General features: G+C 44.8%; 1 long non-coding RNA gene across 1 annotated transcript; it reads right to left on the minus strand.

The window, feature by feature from the left end:
• Positions 1–493: 493 nt before the first annotated feature.
• On the minus strand, positions 494–2,286 carry LOC139829446 (uncharacterized). Its single transcript, XR_011741915.1, has 3 exons — positions 2,107–2,286; positions 1,470–1,554; positions 494–682 (listed from the first exon to the last, which is right to left on the minus strand). It is a non-coding gene; the product is annotated as an uncharacterized lncRNA (long non-coding RNA).
• Between the last annotated feature and the right edge of the window lie 5,760 nt (positions 2,287–8,046).

Here is an 8,046-nt window from a genome sequence, read left to right on the forward strand (position 1 = left end):
AATAAGAACGTGTTAGGCTGTACCTACTAATCACCACAGGAGACACTAATATGAAAAGTGCTTCTATCTGCATTTTAGTTCCTGACACCTACCTGAACAGATTAAATTACTAAAGCGTTCACACAGCAAAATGGAAGCACTGCAAATAGAACCCAGCCAAATACCTGAACCATCAGCCTCTCTCCAGCTCTGTGTTGCTTGCAGGCACTTAGTTTGTGCTGTATTTGTATTTTTATGCAAGACTGAACACTGATGGAAAGGGAATCAGCATTTTCTCAGGCTGCAAGATTGGCTAACAACCTCCTTTCCCATTTCAAGGGGCAGCACACTTGCTTCAAAACTGCACTGCCTGTGCCCTAAACCCAGTCCACACAAAGGCTGCAAATCTCACACAAGCTACCAGTTATCATTCAGTTTTGGAGCATTTTGGGAAGCTCAGCCTTTCAGCGGAGCAGAAACTTCAGAAAGGTGCAGAGCAGATACTTACAGTGTTGTAATGATCGACATAAACCGCATTTCCCAAGCCAAACACAGCGTATCTCAGGCCTTTCAGATACGTTTTCCCAAAGCGAAAGTCACGCGCTGCCTCTTCTAACCCCTTGCAGAACCACGCTGCACTCTCGGTTGGCTGCCCGTCAGTGTACGTAGCTACCAAGAACACACAAACGTTCCTGCCGGTTGTCTAATAATATCAAGAGAATAGAAGAGATCGGTGCATTTCTCAGAACGCTTCCCATTAGTAAGACAACTGGAACACATGGGGAGTTGGAAGAAGTTAAAAGATGAGGTTTTTTCTAAGTGGGATTTTGGTGTGGGATGCTGCAGGTGATAACCCCAACAGTGGCGAACGGCCATCCCCCCTGCAGAGACGCCTTAAATTAGCCAGGAGAGATCAAACTGTCTGTCTGCTGCTTCACAGAGGTGGTACAAGAGAACAGAACATCTCCCTTCCCCACCCCAATCAACAGCTTCTTGAGCAGACTCTTGCAGCAATCAAGTTTCTCACTGATTCAAAAAAACAACTATCAATATTCACAGAAGAAAAATGCCTCAAGGATTACTCCATCTAAATATGACCAGCAAGGAGTTTTTAGCTTATGAGCCTGTGAAGGCTGCAAATTGTCACCATCTGCTTGTTCTGGCTTTGAACCCTTCCCTGGGGATACAGAGACAGAACAGAGGGACCTGGTGCAACCGCTCTCACTGAACTCACACCTGAGTTACAGAACCAGCTCATACCAAGTCACTGTCACCATCAAAATACTCTAGGCAATCCTCTCCTAGGAATATTCAAAATTTAGGTGTTTTCTGCTGAGGGTTGATGGGCTACACTTATACAGAAGGGAAGCGACTTTTAACACACAGCATTGGGAATTTCCAGAATAATAGGAGAGAAATACAAGGGGAAAAGAGCCTTCGCAACACAAGGAAAAGCTTTTCTTTATTAGTCATATTTATAAGGTACTTACCTCCTCTGGATCATAATCTCCCATGCTGATGACTTCCACAGGCAAGCAAAGTGAAATAACGGCTTCAGCCAGACCTCTGGCAAACCTCCAAAAAAAAAAAAAAATAGGAATTTATCAATTGCTTCAACCCAAGCATGGTAGCGACCAAACAACCCCCCACACGCCCAGTCACAAGACACCTCCCACAACAGAAAGAACAAAGACATCCGAGAACTGGACACTGGACCTAGAATTCCTCATGTTAAGAAAAAAAAAAATCAAGTATATTGGCTGCAAGAAGAGAGTGACATGAATTTTAATGACTAATGATTTCACATTTACACACACCATTTTTTTCAAAAGCACCTAAACCAGTACTTGTCTCTGAGAAGACCCGCTCGCAACTACGGGTACGGCAAGAGTAAACTTTAAACTTCATCATCAATGTCTCTACTGCATGCGCCATTTAAAGCAAGTAGAAAAAAATGTTATTTTTATATAATTTTACGTTATCTTTCATGTTGGGCAATGACTTCTCATGAGCTAATGAACTTTCTGATGTTTACACTGTGCAATACTTCTAAGGCAAGCAACAGACTTGAGTCTCAATATTTCAAATTACTTCATGTAGGTGGGGAAAAAAAAAAGTAACTGATACCTTTGCTGTGCCAGTCTGAGACCCATAGAAAATCTTTACTTTGCCTCCAGGGTGGCTGATCCATTTACGAGTTTGTCTTCTATTCCTTCAGAAGAAGCTGGATTCCCATTGGATTTTTCACCCTAAGAAACAAGCACCACTTCTCATTCAATCCCTTTTCAAAGTGATGTTAACCCCATTCTCCCAAAACCACTTAAAACACCTATCCTGTGAACAGACTCTCAGCACTAATTAAATGAGGCTATCAAAGCATTTTAGCTTCTCACACCCAGAGAAAGACACAACCACGTCTCTGAACTAGGCCACGCTCCAATAAACTCAGGTCACACGCAGCCGGATCCAGCTGAACGCAGGAACCTCCCAACTCGCGCAGCAGAACTTTGCTCACCTGCGCAAGGAGCTTTTACCATCCTGAACAGCCTAATCCCACTCCCGTCCTAAAACCAGCCCAACCTCATCAGTAACATCAATGGAAAGAGGAACCCGAGAACTCCAGCACAAGTAGAGTGATTGATTTGCAGTGACAGAGCAACCCAGGCTGACACGATCTCTCAGTAACGACGGGAGAAGCGTTCAGCAGAGAGCTGCTCCAACATCAGAGCAACGAGGGCACCGAGTCACCCACAAACATGAGACCGTCCAGGCTGCGGATTATAACCCTCAGGTGCACTGAACTGTAAGGAACGTTCAAGGAAGAAACGTTGTTTTCACAAAACTGGGGAGCTGGCACCTGACCCCCGCGAGGGAAGGGACCGAGACACATCAGACTGTGAATCCTGAATGTAAAACAAAATCTCTTCAAACTAATCCCAGAATGCAAACTGACACCTGTATTTACAAGTTAATCTAGAGGGAAGGACGGCCAAAGAGCCAGGAACCCATTTTTAAATAGATCAATAAGGGAAAGGGTGTTGTTCGGATTAGATGAATGAAATACGTAAACTGAGGCAGGTGTCGGGTGCTCTGTAAACCCTGAAGAACCGACCAGTGGGCAACAGGGGAGGGAAATTGCACCCAGGGTTTGGGGGGATATAAACGGGGGCTTTTTGCCCTATTATGCGTGCCTGCCTTTAGGGAGAACACCCGGTCTTGCAAAATCATTAACAAAATGTGCTTTGCTGAGAGATCCTGCCTGGGCCTGTTCTATTGGCAAGGTGATCGTTTCCTACACGACCACACCTGGGCTCCGCAGTGACCCACGGGGGGGCCCACAGTGGGGCAGCACGTGTCACTGCACCAGTGGGGACCGTCACCCGGCAGCCACTCGCCTCCACACGCAGATTTCGGGGCCTTCTTGGACAAAAACACTTCCATCTTCCCTTGCCTTCTTTCTGGTTTTGGTGGTGAGGAACTGAACGATGATCCAAATGCTGATCCCAATGATACAGGGAATTGACCTTCTCCCCTGGAGAAGTTGTAGAAACTGAGGGCAACAGAAAGCAGAAATTTGGAAAGGTTGTTAGATGAAGCTTGGAGAGTATTCAGTAACAGGGACAAGGAAGATTCTTGAAAGGATAAGTAAGTATGGAACTGAAGAGGTTGGAAGGCTTTGAAAGCCTTTAGAGAGAGGTCAGTATATATGTTGGGAAAATGAACGTTGGGGAAGGTACAGAGGAAGTAGGCAGAGAGAGAAACAGACAGTAGCAAGTTTTGAAAAAGACTGATGGGAACCTGGAATGAACAGAAACAAGTGGAATTTTTGGTGGATTGACAACAAGTAACAATTACATAGTAGGTAAAGGGAGTCACTGGCCAAAGTGAACGGGCATATTTTTGTGAACCTTTGAAATACAAATTGGGTAAACAAGTAGGAATTGATAAATTTCTATATATGTCCAATTCCTTCCAACCTTTTTGGGAGAAGGAATTTGGCCAGTAATAGAGAAATTAATACAAGTCAGGTTATAAACAGAATAATAAAGGACCTCTACCCAGTGGTAGCAAACACCTTTCTGACTGTATTAACTCTAATTTGATTTGGCTTACTGTTTTAGATTTGAAAGATGCCTTTTTGCCTCTCTCTCCGTGAAGCCAGCCAGACAATATTTATGTAAAACCCAGCTCACCCGGATGGTGTTGCCACAAGGATTTAAAAACAGCCCAACAGTACTAGGAAATCAGCTCGCTAAAGATCTTGAATCTTGGGAAGCCCCATCTGATGAAGGACAGATGCAACAATATGTGGATGATCGCTACCAGGACACAGAAGACATGTATAACCTGAACTGTAAGCTTATTGAACTTTGGGGGCTCCAAGGATACCAGGTATCACAGAAGACAGCCCAGATGATACAGCAACTCATGAGTAACTCATTTGGGCTATGAAATCAGCGTAGGGCAGAGGACCCTGGGCCAGGCTCGAAAGGAGGCCGTATGCCAAACATCAAAGCCTCAAACTGTAAAAGAATTACGGACCCTTCTTGGGCATGACAGAGTGGTGCCGGTTGTGGATTTATAATTATGGATTGTTTGTCAAGCCACTGTATGTGCCAGCAGCCACAGATCAGGAACACCTGCAATGGAATAAAGGAGCTACACGAGCCTTTGAAGAACTTGGTAAGGCTTTGACAGCGCCTGCTCTAGGACTCCCAGGTGTGAGTAAACCATTTTTTCTATTCTCTCACGAGAAGCAGGGAATAGCCTTGGGTACACTGGCACAGGATCTTGGCCCGTACCGACGAGCAGCGGCCTATTTCTCCAGACAATCAGATGCAACTGCAAAAGGGTGGCCGGGATGCCCGCGGGCAGTTGCTGCAGCGGTACTGAACATACAGGAGGCCCGGAAATTTACCATGGGTCAGAAAATGGCTGTGCTGGTATCCCACACGGTGCCTACAGTTCTAAATGAAAAAGGGGGACGTTGGCTTTCCCCACAAAGATTTCTCAAATATCAAGCTAAATCATCCTCACTAACACTGTCAAGCCAGCTTCTTTCCTCAGTGACAACATTGGAAAACCAGTTCATCATAATTGCCTGGAAACCATTGAAACAACATAATCCAGCCAAGCAGATCTAAAGGACATAGGATTATGGAGAACACTGAGAACTGCCTTACGGACGAAAGCAGCAATATCCTGAACGGTGAAAGGCACGCTGGTTATGCTATAACTACTAGCCATGAAGTGATGGAATCTGGGCCTCTGTCTGAAAGTACTTCAGCACAAAAGGCAGAAATAATCGCCCTTACCTGTGCTCTGGAACTAGCCGAAGGTAAAACTGTGAACGTTTATATGGACTCTAAGTATGCTTTCAGGGTCGTGCACGGAACAATTTGGAAAGAAGAAGGACTCTTGAACTCTCAAGGCACACATATCAAACGTGCAGGAGAAATATCGGCAGCTCAACTTCCTAAGAAGGTGGCAATCATGCATATCCAGGCGCACCAGAAAGCGAGCTCGGAATTGGAAAAAAGGAAATGAGCTGGTGGACAGGGAGGCAAAACTGGTGCCTAAGCAAAAGGTAAAAGCGGAAAGTGCCCTAGTCCCCGACGGGCAGGTTATTTTAGAAGGTAAGCCAGAATATACTAAGGAAGACCAGAAACTTAGTATAGATTTAGAGGAATCATATCATGAGGAAGGGTGGGCTCACGCCCCACAAGAGAAAACTTATTGTTACCTCCTATTTAGTTTGCCCTTTAGTAGCAGAAACATTATACGAACATTTGATCAAAAATAGTAACTACAAATTGGTACACTACTGTAAGACAGGTGACACAGCAACGCGCTCTTTGCCTCCAGACTAATCCTAAGAATATACCTAAGCTAGAAATGGGTCAAATTGGGAAAGGAAACGGACCTGGGCAATAATGGTAAATTGATTTTTCGGAACTCCCAAGAAAAGGGGGGTGCTGATATTGGTTGGTACTAACTGATACCTTTTCAGGTTGGCCAGAAGCACTCCCTACCAGAACAGCAAAAGCTCGGGAGGTAACTAAAACATGAGCACAAGAAACAATACCAAGGCTTGGTGTTCCAGCTGATATATCCTCTGATAAAGGGCCACATTTTAAATCAAAAATTGTACAGCAAATCAGTCAGCACTTGAGAATAGACTGGCAACTACATACACCTTATCATTCTTCCTCCAGTGGCCAGGTAGAAAGAAAAAAAAAAAGATGAAGTGAGTCATCTAATTGAACAACAAATTGTAAATCTGGGGCAGGAGGCAAATTTGGCTTGGTCTCAATCTTCACCTTTGTCCCTCTTGCATATGAACAAGGCCAAGGGCAAAGAAGGGTTAAATCCTTTTGAAAACCTGGATGGGAGACCCTATAGTGTACAGAAGGGGATGTCTGCACAAGAAGGGGATGAAATTATGACTTTTTATATGGTTATATTGCGTAAACAACTTAACAAAATTGGGAAGAGTGTTTGGAACTTGGAGTAGGGGTCTGGATGGGCCAGTACATAACATCCAATTGGGCGATTATGTGTCTGTGAAGTCTCTTGCAGAAAAGGACTTTGGAATCACAACAGGAAGCCCATTTCAAGTCCTCCTGGCATCCTTCACTGCTACCAAGATTAAAGAACGGAATGCCCGAATCCATCATTCTAGAGTGAAGAAAGTCTGCAAAGCACCACGAAGGGTAACCCAGGCGCAACCTGGAAAATGCCGTTTCTTACGGTCATAACCCTAGCACACGGATGGGACGAAAATTGCCATGAGCAAGATCTGAATAAAACCATGGGGGAACGCTTTAAATTGGTGCTTTGGAATCAAAACCATCAGAGTGTATATATTACATTGCCCACTTCCGCAGAAGAAAGCTTTACATTTGTAGTAATTAACCAAAACCTTTCTGAAATTCTATCAAAGAAATTAGGTTATGTCCACCCTGACATGTTTTGGTCCTTCTGGACCTTCTGGGTAACCTTTTGGTCCCTTTGGTCCTTCTGGGTGACCAACCCAAACGGCACTTCCTACCTCAGCAAGAAGAAACCCAAAAGAGAAGACAAATGCTACAGCTGCAGTGAGCGGGGTCACCACGCCAAAGAACGCAAGCTCCCGTCGCAGCCCAGAAGATGCCATTCCTGCCGGAGCACCAGCCACATGGCTGTCAGTTGCCCCCAAAGAGCTCAGCAGCGCAGAAGACAAACACCAGGAGCCTGACTTTAGCATTAACATTGAAAATCTGTTGAAGGATAGAGATGGGTTTTCTCAGGTAGAAGTAGCCTTCTTACCTGCGGCCAGAGAAAACATAGACAATCATCACATTAGTAAAAGAATTTACTAACCTCTTAGCAAAGGGGGGAATGATACAGGGAACTGACAATTAACTAATTAACACTTGACACTTAAGGAACTAACCCTACCCCACATCACTAAAGACACTTAGAGAGCTAACCCTTTAACCCACATCACTATTGCCTAGCCTTGCTTAACTCTGTGTAACTTATTGTACGAAAAACAGGACTTCACTGACGCCTTGCAAAGATCACAATCCTCGGGTGCATCCTTGGGTGAACTAGATTACAGAAACTTGGACACAGTTTTAACCAACTCAGCAGTCTGAGACCCAACCAACTCATCACACTGGACCAAAGGTGATCGGGTACAGAGAAGAGGACCCGGGGTTACGATCACTGCGCAGCTGCAACCAGGAGGAGCCGGAGACTCTGGAAATGGTCTCCTGAACTCATTGCAATAAGAACCGCCTTCTCGGGGACAGGTTATGAATATGTACAGGTGTTCCTAAAACTTCCGTGAATATGTAACGCTTTACTGCATTTAACCAAGCTCACAGCTACTGTAATTTTACACACGTATTAGGTGAAATGATTCCCCGTGTGTCCGGCATCGTACCTAAATACATACCTTCCTTATAACCTCAAGGGTTGTAAGGTCATTCCACGCCTCACCAACAGCAACAACAGAATCAACGTAAAGTCTGTGCAGCCATAAGGACACCAGGGAAGTATAGAAGAAGTTCCACGTATCCA

Source organism: Patagioenas fasciata, chromosome 19 (assembly GCF_037038585.1).
Source record: "Patagioenas fasciata isolate bPatFas1 chromosome 19, bPatFas1.hap1, whole genome shotgun sequence".
Taxonomy (NCBI): Eukaryota; Metazoa; Chordata; class Aves; order Columbiformes; family Columbidae; genus Patagioenas; species Patagioenas fasciata.